A 20,475-nucleotide genomic window follows, 5' to 3' on the forward strand; every position below is an offset into this window, starting at 1 on the left:
TGATCTTGGCCACCTCATGCAGGGCCTTGACCAGCCTGTTTTCCAGCACACAGCCAATGTCTGGGGGAAGGCAAACTCCTGAAAACTGGCTCTGCTCATCCCAGTTATCCTCCAGTTGCACTTTTTGCTGGTATCAGAAGACTACAAGACCAAGCTCCATTAAAATTTCAAAGAGAGCTCAACTTCTGTAAATCCTATAGAAACTTCTACATAGGTGCACTGTCTGTGTAAAGTTTGAATACTTTAATTGCTGTTGATCTCTTTTGTTACAAACAAAACCAGACAAAAGTGTCAAACTCATCCTTCCCAAAAGGATTTTAATAAATTTTTGAATGCTGCTTGATTGACTTGATACTTAGATATATGAAATGTTATATACATGCTGTATTTATTCAACTAATTAAAAAAAAAAACTGGATTGATTTTCTTTTATAAGGAAGGAAAAGGATTTTTTCACTGCCACTTCAATTCTAATCTTTCCCTGAGGAGAGCAAAAACTAATAATAAATTGACTTCAGGTCAATTGTCTGTATTGATAATCCTGGCAGTGAGCTGTGTCCTAACCAGCTCAGAATAATCATCTGTATTGCACATACATCTTAATGCATATCTGGCACATTATAGGCATATGGATATATATGTACATGTATTACATGAACATATCATACATCTGGTGCTACAGCATGCCCCTGTCTCATCACGTGGGACAGAATAGTGGGCTCTGGAAATGCTGAGACTTGGGAAATGTTGCACCTATCCTGTTGCTTTTTTTTTTTTTTTTTTTTTCAACTGAGATTCCTTAAAGGTTATAGTAGTATTTTTCAAAAACTTTGTGTATTTGGTATTTCTCAAGCTGCATTACGTAAGAGATTCCAGGGTTATGTTGCTGTGCCATGTTGCTAAGCCTTCACACAGATCTGTGGGATGCTTATAAAAGATGTATATGGTACTCATCCAGCTATCTCTCAGCTTAATTCCAAGGCTGGCCCAGTGCTTATGGCACTGGTTAGAAATTACAGTACGTGTTCCTAGAGAATTCCAAAGGGCATGTCAAAAATAATTACATTTCACCCGGTCACAGCTGCTCTGGAGTACTGAAAGGTCTTTAATGTGCTGTTGCAAACAGATTTTTGACTGTGTTATTTTATGCAAACTCCATAAATATACTTCTTCAGAAGGTGGGTAGCCTTTAAAATGCTCTCCACAAAAAAATATCTTGTACATGGAGATCTTGACCACGTTCTCCATCCTTTTCTTAAAATATAGGAATTCAAGGTGTCTTCAGTTCCAAGAGAATGGAGAAGTTCTGTTAACAAGGATGGAGCTACTCATATGTTGGGAATAAAAATATGAATATTTAACACACAGGCGTATGTGTATATTCCTAGGCATGCCAAAGCCTAGGAATATAATGAGATATTTTAATTGAATTTTTAAGTTAAAATAATGTTTTACCTGTATTTTGTTTATAGAATTAATTAATGCTCATGACACTGAGATTAAAGTTCTTGTCAGACCTACAGGGAAATTACCTTTTGGAAGACACAGTAATCTTGTTAATGCTTCATGGGCTGAGAGGGTTTTAAAGATGTCGGGTGGGAAATTCAGAGTACTCACACTACATAATGTGTTTCACAGAATTTTATGCAGGTTTATAACATGCTCTTGGAAGGTGCTATTAGGTTAATGTGGAAATGATGATGCCTTTTTTTTTTTTCTTCTCCTAAGCATCCTGATGGTGTGATAAGAATTGAAGTTCTGGGAACTCCCTCAGCCAAGGGTTGACCTGAATGACTCTCCCTGTGACTTGACAGGATTTCTGGATATACTTTGTCCTGCTGTAGATCAGGTTCCAGTCATATACATTTCCAGGCAGGACATTTATGAAATATTGAGAAACCAAACACCTTGACTGGGCAGTGAAATTGAATCTGAGATCACTCATCCTCAGTGAAGGAGAGGGCTGGCTGTCTTCAAGAATCAAAACTGAACCCTTGCTTTGTTGAGCATCTCAAGGACAGGTTTCTGTCAGATAAAGCTGAGAGTAATAGTTTGATATTCAATGGAATAAGCTGAAATGAATGTTAGTGGGTTTTAGCTTCAGGCTTTTATGAGGTTATATTGATTTTCCAAAGCAAGCTGTCCCAAATCCAAGTTAGGCATAGGCTGATTTGTAGAGACATGTAAGGAAAGAGGACGCTGAAATATGAACTTCAGTGTGATGCACATCCTGAAAGGTTTCCTGATATTCATTAAGTAGTGTTTCTCAGCAAATACATATTGCATTTTGTATTAGACTTCAGTCTTCAAATGATCAGAACCATTTCAGAATTAGAATCCAGTTTTGGATATATTCCTTCCAAGTACAAATGTCTGTCAAATTCAGCTTTCAGCACTGTGTATGTACATGGAGTACCTTGTCAAAGTTGGTGCAGCAGCTCTGTATCAAATGTGTCAAAAATGGGAGTGTAATCATGCAAGACAGTCCACAGCAGAGCTAGAGAGGTATGAAGAGTCTAAAACTAAATACTTATTTAAAAGTAGGTGGGCTCCAGTGTGCTTCTTTCTTTTCCCCTGCGAAAGGAATGTGAGAGGTAATAGTTGTTACTGTGGTTATTTTGTCTCTCTGTCAAGGCCAGGAGGTTAGACCGCTGTACCTGTATTTTCTGCCATTCCTCCCTCTTCTCTCCAGGCTTTCTCCCCATTCTTCTTTCCAGCTCTCCTAAACAGCCCCAGGGAAAAGCCCTGTCAACTCAGAAACACTCCTGATGCAATCACATCTGTATTTTCCCTAAGGCAAATAAACAGCTTTGCTTGTGAGATCATGTGCTATGGATAGCAAAATTAAGTAACTTAATAGGGTACTTGAAATTGCAAAGCCTTTGAGTGAGGTATTTATTTTTTATTATTTACAGGACATATTGCAGTGGGTGAATAAGCTGACTCTGTAAAGTCCATTCCAGGAAAGTTTGCTCCTAATGCTCAAAGTGAATATTTGTATTTAAAAAGCAATTTCCTCTGTTTGTTAGATGTCAAACCATGAAGCCACCATGACAACATTTTTAGGAGAAACAGTGCTAACTCCTTTGCAGCTATGAAGAACATGGAGTTTTTCCTTGCTTACTTGACAAAGTAAGCAATGCTGTCAGAACACAAGAGACTTTCCTTTTGCTTGATGTGGCTTTGAAAGTGTGTTAAAGGCAGGAAAAATAGTGTTCCTCCAAAACAACCTTGAAAACCTTAGCTGAGATTGTTAGTAATGTCTAGTGTGTGTGAGGAAGAATCCTGTGAAGGAAAAAACCTGCTGTTCTGCCCTCAGGGTAGTTCTGCATTTGCAAATTCACATTTTTATGGATGAGGCCTATACTGAGCTGAACAAAGTGGTAAATGCATTTTTACACCTGCCTCTATAACAAGGGCTCCAGTAGTACAGAAATACATTAAAAAAAAACTAAAGAAAAAACCAACCTGAAACCTTCTGAAATGGCAGGAAAAAAAATCGGGTGCAATTTTGGTCTTGGACTCTTTCTTGGAGCTTTGTTGCTGGTTATGCAAGAGTTACCCAGAGCCAGCCTTTGAGGATAGAGAGATACGCAAGGCAAGGGTGATTTGGGGCTTGCTAAGAAGGGGCTTGGGGTGGATGACTCCTTTCTGTCCATGTTCCTGTTTTGCCTGTTAATGTTGGAACTCATTGCTGCTCCTGCTGGTGCCTGTTTAGACACTGGTCAGACAATCAGTTGGGCAAAATTCATGTTTCTCATTTTATATTCATAACCAGTTTTTATAAATCATAGTTCTTCACAAGTTTGTTCTGAAAGCTTGAAAAGTCACATGTTTTCTCTCAAGTCTATTTGCAGGCCATGAAAATAGTTCTTCTGGTACTTTCTCTTTGTTTTTATTTCCTGATGGCCCCAGAGGATTTTCCGCCTTTGTCTCCACCACTCGGCCGCCCTCTGCCAGGCTTTTTGCATATGCCCTGCCTCTTACCCACCTCCTCTCCCCCTCCTCCTGCAGTGCCCAACAGTTGTTTCTCCACACATCAACCCACATGGGAACATTCACATTCCAGCTTTTTTTGCATTGTGCATTTTTTTGTGCCTTGATCTTATGCCGAGAGAAGCTGCTTCTGTTGAACTCTTTTCTCTCTCTTATTGTCCTCCTTTGGCCCCTTTTACATGTTAGAGAGTTTCCTATTTTCTTTCCTCCTCCTATTAGTTGAGCAGTTTTGCTTAGGTCTAATCTGGTAAAATTACAGTGGCTAAGTTTCTGCACTTGTATAATGTATGAGTTCCCCAATTTGAATATTTAGCATTCCTGGTAAACTCAAAGCAAGTGTGTGGGGATACAGTGCTGCTGAAGGCATTAGGTGGTGATCTGTAATCTCTGCAAAAACGTACACCCCCTGCTTTGCAGGCAAATGGAAGCATTAGCACATTTATTTTGGCCAAATGCACCACCCTAGTTGTTTGTGTCTAGTCTGTGTTAACATCTAGCAATGAGCCGGAGTCTGTGCATTTGCTGATTTGCTTGTGTAATACCTGGGTTTGAAATTACGAAAGGCTGTGCCAGTGTTGAATATATGAATAACTCAGAAGTGTTTATTCTCAGGAAGGACTAAGTTTACATTGTCTGAACAGATTTATTTAGTCGTGAGCAGGGGTTATTATTCTGTCTTCCTCTGTTCAGCAAGAGAGGCTGTTTCAGGAATGGCTTTGTACAACAGCAGTTAATGGGGTTGGCAGAAAGTTATGGGTTGATATGGTCATTAAAAGTGAGTTAACAGGAGTTTTTAAATTTCCCTGGCCATGAGAAACGTAGTGATGAAATTCTGACTCAGGAAAAGGATACACAGGCAGAATCTTTATCTTAGTTGAGAAGACAAGTAAGTTTTGTACAAGGCTCAACCCCACCAGCACCATCTGTGTGAATTGGTGTAGGCGCTGGCGTGTTTTCAGCATCTGCTGGCTGAATGTGCTGTGGAAAGATCCTTGAAGCTAAACAGAAAAAAAAGTAGTTGTAAGGCGTATGTGTGTGTTCTTTCACATTTCCTTTCCTAGTCGTACATCATTAATGGTGACTTTACTTTTTACCCATTAAATTTTGTTTAGAATTTCCCTCATGTGCAAAGGAGATCTCATTCCTAAAGCACTGGCATGCTCAGCAGAGGCATCCTATTTCCTTTGAGTCTCAGAAGCACATTCTAGTTGGAGAGTTTCCCAGGTACTCCTTGAGCAGTCCCCCTTTAGTCTTCACCCAGTTCCAACACCTAGAATGACTACAGACACTGAGGAGTGAGAAGTTCTCCCCTACCAGCTGTCTGCCCAGAACTTGCTGGTGTGCAGGGAAGTGAGGAGAAGGCCTGAGACCTGGGAATTTGAGCAGGTGATGGGCATGCATTATTTAGTGGGTATGACTTGCTGGTACTGAGGATGAAGTTCACTGAAGTGGTAAGAGGCTGAATTTTCATGGGAATTGGAATCTGAAATTAATTTTAAGCTTGGTATCTGGAGCAGTGTTCCTCATTTTCTTTTTTTTGTTCTCCCTTCCTTAATCCATCTTTAATCTCCTTCCTCAAAGGTTTTGTTCTTTGGCCTTTGGTGCACACGCACTAATTGCTGCTGCCAATCCCAAGGCCTTGGGGGGAAGTGTTGGGAATCCTAAAGAGAGGTAACCTGTAGGAACCCATAAGAGACCTTCAGCTCTGTGACTCAGGAGAGCAAAGCCATTTGGCTGACCTGGATGTGGCTGTGTGTGATGTGCAGCACGTAAGATAGTTGACTTGCCTGAGAAGGTGACAACAGCAGGTCTATTAGTGAAGAAGAGAGTCTGACTTTTTCTTTGAGTTCCTTGTTTCTCCTCTCACCTTAAAAGTAAGAAAACCAAACTCCTGCCTTTCACATAGACAGCTGAGCATGTTTTTGTCTCCCCTAAGAACGGTCTACACTGTGTAGCTTTGTATCCAATTCATTGGTGGGAAAAAAGATTTTCAAAGCTGCTTTATTGTCACTCTTTCACCTGCTTCTCCATCTAAACCCCACTGCTCTTCACTGGAAGTTTGTGGCATTGATGCCAGAGGTTTTGTCTCCATTCCCTTCTGTAAAAAACGTGGAAGGCAGGCCTAGCTCTGCCAAGACAGCAGGTTAAACACAAGGCCTGTAGCACAGTCATTACAGTCTAAGTCATGCCATGGGATAGAGAGATCAGTGATATACACTCTTGAGTGGTTTGGCTTTTCATTTCTTTGCTTGCTACTCTAGGTGGGTTTTAAAACCAGGATATAAATCTATTTCTAATCTTCAGGTATTTTGACAGAAACTCAGAGGTGTAAAACTCAGTTTTGCACATTGCTCTGAAAGCAGAACTACGTACTGATGGTATTGACAGGGCTAGCTGGACCCATGGTCTGAATCAAATATGGTCTGTCTGTAGTCCTAATTAAAGCATTACTGTATCTCTCTCCACATAAGTAGGCTTTCAGATACAGTAGAATTGTGAGAACTATTTGATTACCGCTTAATGACAAAGAAAAAATAAGATCTTAATTTGAATGAGAGAAGCAGACAGAGTCCCTCTTAAAACTGGAGTGGTTCTTGACCTGTTCAATGATTCTTTAAAATCATGCATTTCTCAAACCATCAGCAGCCCAAACTAGCAGATCATTTATAGGTTTTGTTCACCTGATATGTACCTCAGCATATCTTCAGGTAAAAGCCATGCAAGATGCTTGTTACAATAGCAACATAGTTTTGTACATAAAACCTCAAACCTTTTACAAATAAATTGACCACAGTACCCCCTGAGATGCAAAGTATGATTTTTGAAGGTGATGCTTGAAACATCTGCTTTTGTAGTTAAAATGCCCTGAAACCAGAAGTTTGCCTTGCAAATGCCCGCAGATGCAACACCCAGACTCCAAGAGAAGCTCAGGAAGAGCTGTTAACAGCTGCACTGGGAAATTACCTTCATATTTAAATATGAATGCATCTAAAAATAGCCCCAGTGAGAAATGAAAACGCCATTTGTTGTTAGCCTGCCTAGTATTTGTCTTTATTTCTAGTTGGTGTTATTTTACATTATTGTTGGTGGATATAACAAAGCCTATTTCGTTTCTTCTTGATCATTTTTTCCCGGGGGTTGTAGAGAGGTTCTGATTGCAATTGTAAATTCTTCAGCGAACAAGTCGTGATTGCTATGGATTGTTCAGCCACAATCATTTAGAGCCTGTGCCGGGTCAGCTCTGTGCTCTGTGCTCACAGTGGAGCCTAGAAGCACATAACAGAAGGGATTCAGGTTATTGAGTTCAGGTCCTCAATACTCCAGGCAAGAGCATCTAAAAATGGGTTTGCGCAATGCATCTGGTTGGCTGCTGCCGCAGAGGGCAGCCCCATCTCTGCTTCTGTATCAGCTTGTGTTTGGCCAGGCCTTTAGTCTGCTCAGCTGCCAAAAATGCAGACTTCCTCCCAGAATGAAACATGTTTTGGTGGTGCTGCTTTTCTGTGCAGCTTATGATGGAGCCAGACAAGTGCTGGTGCCTGTGGGACCATCCTGTTCCTCTGCACTTTGGTTGTTGGGTCCAGCGTGCTGCACTGTGGAGCTGAAGGTGGCTTTTGTGGTCAGCTTTCAATGTACTGCAGGTATGCTTTTCAGAGAGGTGAAAAGTCAAGTTCTAAGCCTCATTAGGGGCTCTATTCAGTCTCCATGGATTTAATGGAAACTTTCTGTGTATGTGTGCATGGAACAGTTTCAAGTCAAATCCATGCACTCGAAGAGCAGATGAGCCAGCTCTGAATGACAGCCAGTCACACTGCACGTCACAAATTGCTGCTGGCTCAGTTTCACTTATTTGTTTATTTACTTCACCGTTCTGAGCTGCCTGCAAAACAACTGCAAAGCCCTGCTGCCTGCTAGTTATGGTTTTCCACCCACCACCGCCCTTCAAACCCGACTTCAGCGCTGCATCTGTGAACTTCTGCCTTAAGAGGTCTCATACAGCCTTGTTCATAGCAAACGTACGAGTTTGGCATATGCAGCTGTCAAATTTCTTACTGTTTATGTCGCCTGTCATATTACTACAAAAACATTTTTCTTCTTTGCTTTTCAATTTCTGAAACTAAAGAGAAATACTCATCTCTTTCTGTAACCTGTAATTCTACATCTACTGTATTTTTAATAACAATAGATGCCATAACACACTGTGGCTGTTAGTGTGGAATTACTTTGTTGTTTTCCTGATGGTCTAAGGATTTTAATATGTTGGCCAAATGCCTCATTGAAAGGATTGTGGCATTGGCATGGAAACTGGCACTTTCATCAAATTGTGTGGCAGCTGTTCATTTTGTCATGACTGTAGCAACCCTTTGCTCTCGCAATGTGGTGCTTGCGTTACTTAAGGTTTCAAGTAGAAGCAGTCTCATGTAACTATTGATGAAATGTGCAGAGCTTATTCTGGGAGTCCCTGAGCAGTGGGTGCTGCCAGAGACAGGGCAGGATCTCTTCACTCTTGTGACCAGTGACTCGAGGAAATGGAATTAAGCTGAGTTAAGGGAGGTTTAGGTTGAATATCATGAAGGGGTTTTTACCCACAGGGTGGGTGTGTGTTTAACAGGCTCCCCAGGGAAGTGGTTAAGCCTGACAGAGCTCCAGAAACATTTGCACAATGCTCTTAGGCACATGGTGGGATTCTTGGGATGTACTGTGCGGGGCCAGGAATTGGGCTCAATGATCCTGATGGGTCCCTTCAAACTCAGCATATTCTGTTATTGTATGATTATTAATCCTATGTAGCCAGCTTTGAAATCTATCTGTGTTCTCATCCTAGGGTGGTTTGGGTCCGTTCCCTTCTTAGAGATGAAGAGAAGTTACCAGCATTGATCATTAGCTGCTTTTGGAATGACTTTTGGAAAACATCCCTGAACCTCTATAAACCCAGGAATGCCGTGCAGAAAAGCAGGGAATGTCAATTTGTCCTTTGCTATGGTACTCCAGTCTGTAGAATGCTGTGTACTAGGAAAACATATTTACATAAGCTTGAGAGTCAGGAGGACATGGTAGGGATTTGCATTTTCATTTTGGTGAGCAAAGATGTTGCTGTGTTGTGTTTGTGGCAGAGAGCAGAGGTAGATGGGAATGAGGGAGCCGTGGCAGCCAAAGCAGGAGTCATTTACCAGAGGAACGATGAGGCATCACTCTAACAGGCACTGACCTGTTGCTGGCCTGTGAAGGGCTGTACCTTTCCACTTTGAAGCTCTACAAGTTTAATAGCTTTAACCCAAAGGCTTTCAGAATTCTGTTGGATATCCTTATAATACCGTAGATGGCTTTGCATACGTATTTTTTATTTCATCTCATGGCAGAGATATGCTGCCTGGATTATAGGCATCTTTTTGAAATTGCTAATTAAAATTCCTTTAAAGTTTTTGGATTTGCAGGCTGAGCTGTCTTCTGTATTGTTTCAAAAGTGGGTGTTATAAATTTTGTAGGCATTAGTGTGTTGTTTAGAAAACAGATGTTATTTGATATCTTCAAGTCATCTGACTTTTTCTGGGTAAGAGGGAGAGCACTGCAGACAAAGAGGAGTTTTAAAACCTGGGCTCTCAATTTGTGTGTCCTGTGGCCTGCCAGCTCTTTTACCTTTTTCTGGATGGCTTAGTCATCCATCCAGTTAGTGGTGAGTCTGCTTTAATGTAAGCACTTGAGGCCTGGGTTTTGGGTCTGTTATTTGAAGTGGAGTTCACAGCATTTTAAATTTTAAAACCATTACTTTGTAATAGTATATTGCAGTGATCTGCAGCAGAGAAAACAAATTGGTTAGTGCAGGAGTAAATAATCTCCTAGAATAAGGAAAAAAACCCAACATATAGAAGATTGAAGGAAATATTTTATGGCTTCTACTAGTTTTTTTATAATCAAATGTGACTGCTTTCCTCTCTGTCTGTTCTCTGCACACACATGCACATACATATTTTCCTTACATTCCAAGTGTTTCTGATCAGAGCAGCTAGTTGCAGGCACAAAGGCTGTTAGGAAAATATCAGTCCTAGAAAGAGCAGCTATTGAAAGATTAGACGTGACTGAAAACAAAATCTTGTAGAAGAATTTCTAATGTAATTGTAACATAATTTGTTGCTGCTTTTGCTCTGCTGTGGCATGATTAAGTACTGAATTTGAATCAGCTTTTAAAAGAAAATGCTTACTTTCATTCCACAGCACAATTGGCAACTAAATAAAAGTTCAGACTGGATTTTTTTTCCAGCCCTCTTTTCACAGAGAAAGAGAAATGTACATAGGGTCTTTTGTATTTTGCACAGGGGAAGTGTAGCACAATGGGCCCGTTGGAGGAAAGCAATTCCGATAATCAGTTTTCTGTACTACTTATTACAACTGGTCAGGACTGAGGTTTAATTAAATTTTAGGGATAAAGGACAATAGAGTGTGCTAAGGATGGCGAGTCAGCTTAAACTTAGAATTTCCTGGCTTTAATCCATTTCTGTGCCAACTCAGTAGTACTTCAATGTATGACTTCAGATGGGATTCTCTTGTATAGAAAGCAATAACTGTTGAGGTTTTTGAAGTTTTCCAGGGTCTCCTTTTACTTCCAAAATAATTATTTGTTCATGAGTGGGTAATAGGAGTGTGGCACCTGGGAATGCCCCCCTTCTGTGCCAAGTTTCAGTGCTGTGGGTTTACACACTAAGTTGTCAGGTTTGTTAGTTTGTCACTGTTTTTAAAACAATTCTAAAGTACAGTGATTTCAAAAGGTTAGTTTGTTAAGAGCAAATGTTTTTTGACTCTTAAATGTCTTGTATCAAGTTTAGAGAAGATGGAAATAACCTGGTGTGCCATTATGACATTTAGAGTGACCTTCTGTATAATGGGGCCCAAATAACCTCTTGGCACTATTTTTTGGTATCACAGCTGTCACAGGCACAGCTTCAAAAGACATCCTGTCTTCCAAGGTGGAGAGTCTGATGCATATCTTAAATATGAACTGTTGCATGCTTGTCCTCCAAACTGGCATTGCTGTTAAAACCTGTTCCAGTTTGTGATCTGCCTGGTGGCAGTGGCATTGGACATCCTCAGCAAGGCAAGAGTAATCTCTGTGATAAGAATTGTCACATATTCTCAGGTTTGAGGGCTGCAGGTAAATCACTCCTGCCTTGTTGTTGGATGTCTATATTAATTGCATTCTTCTGTTTGCCCACACTGAAACAAATTTTCTAGGTTTTGAATTCCTTCTTTAGAGCTTTTCTAGTGCTTTTCTAGAGCCATTAACATTTTTTCCCCAAGATGGATACAGCTGCAGCAGTGATTGCTTCAGTTTGTGCTCAACCAACAGCACAAATTCAGAATAAAAGAGAATTAAAATTTGAATTCTTTATTGATGGCATTCACTCTTCAGCATCATTTTAGCTACGCCTTTCTGTCAGACTCTCAGTCTACAGATCTTTTAAAACCAGTTGTGTAGAATTTTATTTTTCAGGCACATCTAGAGTATTAAAAAAAAAGAAAAGCAGAATGGACTGTCTAGCAGGGTGCCTGGAATTTTGCTTTTGTATTCTTTAAGAGTCATAAGAAACTTGAGCTGGTACTTCTGCCCTGCACTGTACTCCTGTGCTATGTTAATGCTTCTTTATGATCAAGTGCCACTGCTTTAGCATCCACTTACATAATTATTAGATAATTAAATAAAATATACTAATAGTGGAGAACCCCAAAACACTATGTTGAGATATGTTTAATTCTCCTGCTGTGAAAGAAAACACTGCTTCAGAAACTTTCCTTTTCATGCTTTTTCCTTCACACACTTTATGCTTTTGTGGGTGATATACTCAGCTAAACTGCCATGTTATGAACAGTCTGTGCTGCACCTTTGCATTGCAATAGTTTTTCTTCAGTAATGATGTGAGAAATTTAAAAAATCCAACATAAATCAATACCCAACTTAGATCTTTTGTATCTATCTGCCTTTTAGCTGCTGTTAGAGGATACTTTTGTGGTCCTGCATGGTATGGGTTGGAATACCTAAAATTTGAAAAACGTTTAGGCTTAAAAAATATGTTTGCAATTAGTTAATTCTGATGTAGAATAATTTTATTGAATAAATTAGGAACTATAGTAAAATGGAGGAGACACCTATGAATTTTGCCAGTGTATGATTAAAGTGAAAACTGCTTCACACTACCTAATTGTATAAACAGTGTTAGTAAGACTAATTTTATAGACTGTAAATATTTGGATTGGCATTTGTCATAGCATTTAGTTAGGACAAGCCCCTATACTGTATTTATTCCCAGCCTAAGACATATGCTACTTTTACACAGATGTTCCAAATCAGTGTGTTCGGGCTGCTTATTCCCACCTACATTCATGAATCATTTGAAAAGGGAGGATGGAAAACACTGACAATTTTAGCAAATGCAATTCCAGAAACTCATTAATAAATAAGTTTCACATGCCCCCAAACCTTGAATTAACAATAAACCTTATATGAGAATGTGAAAATGATACCTACTGGCCATTTTTTCCCAGTGTTTGTGCTGTAAATGGTACAGGGAAGGCTGTTGAGTAATTTTGCTCAATGATGGGCTACATATTGCTTTTACAGAGACCAGTTTTCTACTTCAGACAACAAAAGCTCAAAATTTTGTTGTTTGTTTTTTTTCCTTAAATTCTAATTGCTGAAAAATTATTTCAGCTAGTCTTGCTTATCATATAACAATGAAGTTTTAGGGCAATTGACCTGCTGACCTTAATTCCCAGGAAACTGTCACATTTCTTCTTTATTCCTTTGTTCACCCTAACAATGTGACCCAAAATACTACGGAGCTTTAAAGTTTCTCAGCGTAGTAAGGTCAAGCTTGAGTCGCCATAGTTACAGTTGAGCTCGGCGGGTCAGAGGGCAAACAGATTAATGATGTCAGACACATCTTTAAATGCTTCTTACACCGCTTGGCCGTGCGGTGAGCAGCTGAGCATATTTGAGATGACAAAGGCCTCCTTAAGTCTTGCTAATAGGAGGGTCTTGGGAGATGGCTGATGGAAGGGTCCCTTCCGCTGCGCGCCGCCGTTCAATATCCAGCGCCGGTGGGCACTGGCGGCGGCTGCTACGCTTCACACTGTCAGAAGAATATTGCAGAGTGGATAAAGAGCTGCTGCTCCCCTGTGCCTTTCGTTCTGGACATCCGATTCCTTTGTCCAGGATTCAGTCCAGTGGTTAAAAGGCTCAGAGAGGATGTAAAAGAGTAAGCTGGGAGAATATATTGCTGTTCTCGATGAAAGACACTCGCTTTCCTCCGCGGTGGTGAGGTGAAGGCAAGAGAGCTGTGGTTGGAGTGCCTGTTTCCTGGTAGTTATTAATAAAAGCCCTTCTTCATACATGTAATGGTCAGATATTAATAACATATCTGCATTCTTCCTCTAGATAATGAAACTTTTTAAATTAAGAAGGGAAATATGGCTCACTTGATGACTTACATGGGTTCCTTGTGGAATAAGCCTTGGTTTGGTCTCATGTAGCCCATTTTTATCAGAATTCAACAAGACTAAATAGCTGCTTGATCATTTTACTTTACGAGCAAGAATGTTTTTTCTTTATGAGATCATATTACTTGCACACCTGCACTATTGCACTTTTTTCAGAGAATGATGCATGTTGCACAAAGATGAGAAGCTCTGGGTGACTTGACATCATTGCTATGGTAGTTTAAAAAAACCCCAAACCAATAACCCCACAAACCCCAGCAATGACTTTCACATGCTCTATATCCCAGTATGTTCAGCAAGCTTCTGATTTTGAAATAACATCTGCGTGAAACATGAATTTATTCTTGAAATGGAAATCCAGCTAATGGCTTGTGTAAGTCTCCAAACTGAGTAAAAAGAGTAAAAACTTTACAATGACTTATGGAAGCAGCATCAATATTTTTTTATTATATGTGTACACTGTCCTTCATCAAAATGCATTATCAATTCATCATTGGGCAGTTGACAGCAGGAAAGTAGGAACTGTTGATGTAAAAGTAATTTAGATGAAGAGGGGAGTGAGAGCCTTTCTGCGACAGTGTCCTGATGCTCCTGGATGGAAGAAGATTGTCAGTCCTGGGAAGGACTTGGTTGCCTGGTGCTGCTTTACAGTCTTTGCTTGTGACTGGTAGAACTGTGGAGAACTGTGTAGTATTTCCTCTTCAATCCACTGGAATTAATTGCAACAGAAGCATTTGGACACCCAGTGGTCAGCAAAATAAATACTTATCTGTCACGGCTTGTTATATTGGGCTGTATCAAGGGCATAACAAACAAAAATTTATGTTCTTTCAGAGTCATTAACATATTACTTATGCCTCTGAAAGGTGCACTGTTAGCTTTTGGATAGTTTTCATAACGTTTTCTTATCCTTATATTTGATATTCAACAGATTCTGTTCCCTTCAGTCTGAAGTTCTGGGAGTGCAGTGTTGTCTTTATTCTAATACTAATGAAGAATAGACCACTCTAATCAAGTTTAAATATCTTTTCATTGTAGCTGTGAGGTGAAAGAAGAAGCTCCTTATTTTCCAGTATTACTTCTCCAACCTTGTAGGATATATTATAGCCTCTTTCTCTATAGATCTCTTTCCTTTGGCCAAGTGCAGTTTCCTTTTCTTCCTCAGAGCACTAATCTAGTACTTGAGAGTTAAGTGCTGCCCCTCTTTCTTGTGGTGCTCGTCTCCTCCAGTCCAAATTTTTTCACTGATCCTCACATTCTCCCCTGTGAGAGCTTGCTGCTTTTGCACGTACTTTTTCACCTGAAGTAAGTTTTGATTCCGTCAGTGCACAGAGTCATCCATGGAAAGTTTTGGGTTGGAAAGGACCTTAACAATCATCCAGTTCCAGGCTCCTGCCATGGACAGGGACACTTTCCATTAGACTGGTTTGCTCAAAGCCCTATCCAGCCTGACCTTGAACAGTTCCAGGGATGGGTGATCCACAATGTCTCTGGACAGCCTATTTCAGTGCCACCCTCACAGTAAAGAATTTTTCCCTAGTCTCTAATGTAAACCTACTCTGTCAATTTGGATCCATTCCCCCTTGTCCTGTCTCTCCATGCTCCTGTTAACAATCCCTCTCCATCTTTCTTGCAGACTCCTTTCAGGTACTGGGTATGTCACCCCTAAGCCTCCTGTTGTATAAATTCTTTCAAGCTTATTAGTGTTGTGGAGACTTTCATGTGTCAGCTGCATCTAAGAATTTAACTGATATTTTTGAAAAATATTTCTTTTAAAGAGTAGCTGAGTTTGTCTTGGTCTTGGGAAAACTGAGGAGTTCCATGTGTGTGGCATACCTGGATATACTAAATACTGCAGCTGGGCCTGTGGCATGCAGTCATAGTGGGAGAGGGGGTCTGACTGCACAAGAACTGGGGCAGAGCACCAGCAATTCATTTTATCAATAATAAGTCATGAGTAGAGCACTGGTAAACGAGTGAGGCACTGCTGGTCCTTGTACAGGTGCCATACCAGGACTGGGAGAGCTGTTTTCAGACAAAGATATTCTCATCCAAGGTGAAAAAGCAGCTGCTGCAAACTTTCTGCAGGAAACTCTTCACTTGTTTCCTTACAGTTCTGTGCACCTTTCAGTTCTTAATCGGCAGAACAGCTCAGCTAAGGGATTTCTTAATGTGGCAGGTTCTGGACTGACAGCACTTGTATCCCCTGGGAGCTGTCAGATTCTGCTGCTGGGGTTGGATTTGCCTGTGATCATTCAGTGATTAGTAATGACACTATTTCTTTATGGTCATTATTTTGAGGGAATTTTATGTGATTGACAGAACCACATAATTAAGAAAGATGAAAAAAAAAAACTCACCCCAAACTTTGAGCTAGCCAGCTCTCAAAGCGTGCTTTTCTGATGTGGGAAAACGTGTTTGTCATTCTGTACTTGTGTTGATTTAGACATTGAGTGTATAACTCAAGATCCCTTGGCTTCTAGAGCCATACTGTGTGTGCTTTACTGGCCTGTTTGAATTGTTAAGAACTGCATCTCAAATTGAATTTTTATTCTGTAATGCTGCAGCAGACAAAAGTTAGCCTCAGTTTCCATGTGCTAGTCATGAAGTGTATTAAAGGGGTTTGCATCTTAACAGATAGACAGTGATTCTCTGTTGGATTCAGATATAATGAACTAATTGTAAACCTGATAAAAGAAATGCTAGAAGAATAAAAAATGTGTTGGAATCTCTGGCTACAAATTTACATGCCATATCCTTCCAGAAAACCCACCAAAATCAAGGAAATTTGCCAATTTGATAGTGAGTTTTGCTAGGTTATATTATGTTTTGTGTGTTTTGACAGATGTTGTAGCCACATGTGACAGATATTGTAGCCACATGTTCTGATAGATTTTTTTGTGTCCATTAAGCACTGATATCATTCACTGGTTTCAGCTATGGCATGAGAGATGGCTGTGAGCACCTTTGCAAAAACTGCACAGAAAGACTCCCTTTGTCCAGCTCCAGAGATCCCCTGGAATGACTGACAGCAGAGCTTGCTTTCCCTGCTTTGAACAGAGTCCTTTCCTTTGCAGCCACGTTTAGGATAATTCCATGAATTTTCCTTGTGCTCCCTAGCATTGCCCCTCCACTTGTCCCTGTGCCTGAGCTTTCATTCCTGGTGAAACTCAAGGCACTGTTACTGGCCCATGTCTTTCCCTATCTGAAACTAATTCTTCTTCCTGATGGTCTTGAGGGCAGCCTGTGCTAGTCACATCAAAGGTCTGGTTTCTTTCAGGGCGGTACTTGATAGGGATGGAAATTTCCACAATCCTCTCCTGATGTTAATAGAGGAGCTCTGATTTATGAGAGATATAATTCTTCCAGTTTTAACTTTTACAATTCATGAAGCTGCTTGTGTCTGGGGTTATTATTAGATTAGGTATCCATTTTCTTAATAAAAAACGTGGATAAGTGGAGGCTCAGCATGAAGACTCAAAAAGGGAACTGTAAAAAAATTACTGAATAATACAATTATTTTTCAGGATAATTTGTTTTATACTAATCTTACGGTGCAAAATGTGCCCAAGCACAACTTGCAGTGATTTGCAGTCTACTTCCTAAAAACAATTTTTATGTATGATAATTAAGTAACTTCTGATAACTCTGTGCTATCAAGTACTGTGGGTTTTTTCTTTTTCAACATAGCATGTAACAAACCACTGCTGTCCTCATCACTGCTGTTGAACTAAAATTTTGACCATTTTTTGTCTCAAAAAATGTATTTGGGAAGCTTGTAATGAAAAACTTCCAATGTGAAGTCCATTCCCTGGACTTGGAAAGTGGCACAAAAGCAGATTTTTTTGAGGTGATTTCCTAAAACTGGAGCCTTGGACCACTGCATGTGTGGTGTGGTTACGTGAGCGACTGTGTACGGCCACTTTTAAGCCATTTACCAATTTAAGACAAATGGGAATTAAATGATGGGGGAAACCTGTAGTAGCCAAATCTACTGACATGCTGCTTTTTTTAATGTGAAGTTTATAAAAACCCTTGAGTGTCGTGTCTGATGTGATTGTCTGCCATTATAAATGGGATCTGGCAGAGTGGATGTAATTTGTGTACGGAATGAAACGAGCGCTTAAGGGTAAAAAGTACCTCAGGTTTTTAACATAAACACAAGCATAATGCAGGCTGCTTTGGGAGGCCTTGCTATTTTCCTGTGTTAAATCTCATCATTTACTGTGCACTCCTACTTAGGTAATGTTTCATTTTAATTCCATTCATAGTGAACGTTGTGTTTTTTTTTTTTTTTTTTTATAAAGCATCTGAGATTTCTTTTTGGTCAAGAGCTCTTTTGAAGTGCCCAGGAATACTACTTGCAGCTGCATAAATGGTTTGGCACTGTAATTATGATCCCATTTCTCAAAGGTAAATGAGAGGAGAAACAAAAAGGGGCTTCCCCTAATCTTGTTTACATCAAAAAATGGCAAGAACAAATCAAAGACTATAAAAATAATAGTAGCAGATGTAGAGAAAGTCAGGAGCGGGAGAGGAGCTGGGGGAGGTACATTTTCTTTGCAGATGTTTAGAGCAGAAACTAAATAGTGTGACATACCTAATATTGTAAAAACAATATTTAAAAAGTTGATTTAGAAGCAGATTCAGAAAGAAGGAGGAGTTTTTCCCTTGATGGAACGGGAGATAGGGTAATCATCTTAGAGAGGGCTTGAAAATCAAAAGGCATAAACAAAGTTCAATTTAGTTGTACATGTGTATCCTTTCAGCTGGCAGACCAAATTATTCTGATTGTTTCTCATCAGATTTTAGTCCTTCTGTTCCATACTGTTTATATTAACTTCCATTAACTTACATGTTTTGAGTGAAAGTTTAAAATGGGCTATGGAAATTGCTTTCATCACTTCTTGATTTTAAAATAAGCATCAGCACTGTACCTATAATAGATTAGTTTTAATCAATAGCGTATTGATAACATACAATAACATAACCCAGAATAACTGCATGCCTTTAAATGGAAGTTTAAATACTTTTTTTTTTGGTCAGTGATTTGAATAGGCTTACAGCACGCAGAGAAAGAGTTGTGTTTAATGCTAGAATTTAGATATTTAGGAGTTTTTGCTTTTGCAATTGAGATGTCTTACTACACTTTAATGCAATGGACTTAAAACAGTAAATCTATAAATTGAGAAGCCTGAACTTGCTGCTTCCATGTGCAGGTTAACTCTGAGTTCATTTTCCATTCCTCCAAAATCATCAGTGATGAATATAGTCCAAGGATCCAAGAGTATATATATGCATATATTTTAAGCATTGTTGCTCACTGAATAATTAATGTGAAAGCTGCTCATAAAGCTTGGCCAGTAATGTACCTTTGAAAGGTATTACCATCAATATCTGACATGACTTTGATTTCCACTAATGATATGTAACGATGAGGACTGCTTAATCTGTCACTGCATATAAATCACTGTAGCTGGGTGGTCAAGGAGACCACTGTATTTGGTAGTTTGGGAATGTAAATCCCTAATCCATCACTGGCAAACTGGATTTCTAAGTGCTGCTTTATATGTTCTGTTGTAGGTCTTTGTTTATAATGTATTTCATGGATTTGGAACTCGTAAGAGGTGAAACTGGACAGAAAAGCATTTATTTAATGCTAAAATCACAGCACATAAAGCTCATTTAAATAAGGAGAGCTAAAATGTCGAGCAACAAAAGGTGAATAAACTATAAATGAGCTCTGAACTACTAACCAGCTGTTACATTCCATTTTAGAAGCAAAACAAATTAATGCAAAGAGAGGGGAAAAAAATGCAAGGAGAAAAGAAAAGGATTTTTGAAGCAGAACACAAATAAACAAGTAGTGCCAGAAATGGAGCTGGCACAGGCAAGGATGGAGGCACTAATTGTTTGGTTAGGCACACACAGACGTGGGGTGTGTGAACATGGCGTGTTTTATCCTCATTCTCAGCTGAAGAAGTGAAGATGCTTTAGCCAGTGCTATGAAAGACTTGGTAAGGAGCCAAGATTGGAACGGGGTTTGATCAGCCTTCAGTGAGAAAGAAGCAAAAGCAATTAGAAAGAGATCAAAAGCCTGTCAATACACCTATGGAAGACTTTGCTGGGTGGAAAAATTACTCTGTTTAGTAAGTGACGTGTTTGGGTGACAATATATCATCAACTTGGTAAGAAATTAGTTCATTTCATGCAATTACTGCATTTACCTTCAGAATCACATCTTAGGCTGATCCTGTCAGAGGAAAGCAGAGAAAACAATGGGGATTTTTATTTCAAGTCTGGTGAACAGTGAGAAAATAGCCTTAATTTTTTTATTGAGTAAAAACTGTCTTCAGTGTGCTACTAAATCCTTTCTTTTGGGAAGGGGAAAGAAGGAAGCCAGAGGATAATGGAGCTGTGAGCAGTAAGTGTGATGAGTTGAAATAATTAGGAATTGCTGGAAAAAAACTTTTTGAAATTATTAAAAGTTTTGCCCAAAGAATATAGAGTAGGCTAATTGAATCCCAGCCTTTTGTATGCATCACGTGAAGTAAGTGTCCTGAAAAAAATTTACTGTTGAGTACTCTGCAATGTTTTGAAAACTGGTTAAAGAATCATGAACAAAGCAATGCAGTCAGTTGATGAATTGGTTGACCATTTGCATTTTATGAAGAATTATTAGTATATATGTTGTTTTAGGCCGTCAGGCTGAAATGATAGATAAGTAAACTTGTGTACTTTGAAGATAATACTTCTGAAGATAAGTTTGGAGAGTTCAGAAAAAGCCAATGTAGAAAATGAAGTTGAGGAAAGGAAAAGGGAATTATCCTTCATGGAGAGTGTTTTGTGTATCCAGGGGAAAAAAAAGGCACCTGGTAAATAAAAAAATAGGGCAATAAGTGGTTATGATGAGAAGAGACTTAGTGAATAATAAAAACTGTGGGTATAATGTCATAACTTGGTTGTTCTCTGAAGAATTGAAAGCTAGAGTTG

General features: G+C 39.5%; 1 protein-coding gene across 4 annotated transcripts in view; it reads left to right on the forward strand.

The window, feature by feature from the left end:
• MACROD2 (mono-ADP ribosylhydrolase 2) overlaps positions 1 to 20,475 on the forward strand; it is an 850,020-nt gene that overhangs the window by 113,009 nt on the left and 716,536 nt on the right. The window lies entirely within an intron of this gene.

The sequence above is a fragment of the Melospiza melodia genome, chromosome 3, assembly GCF_035770615.1.
Source record: "Melospiza melodia melodia isolate bMelMel2 chromosome 3, bMelMel2.pri, whole genome shotgun sequence".
Classification (NCBI taxonomy): domain Eukaryota; kingdom Metazoa; phylum Chordata; class Aves; order Passeriformes; family Passerellidae; genus Melospiza; species Melospiza melodia.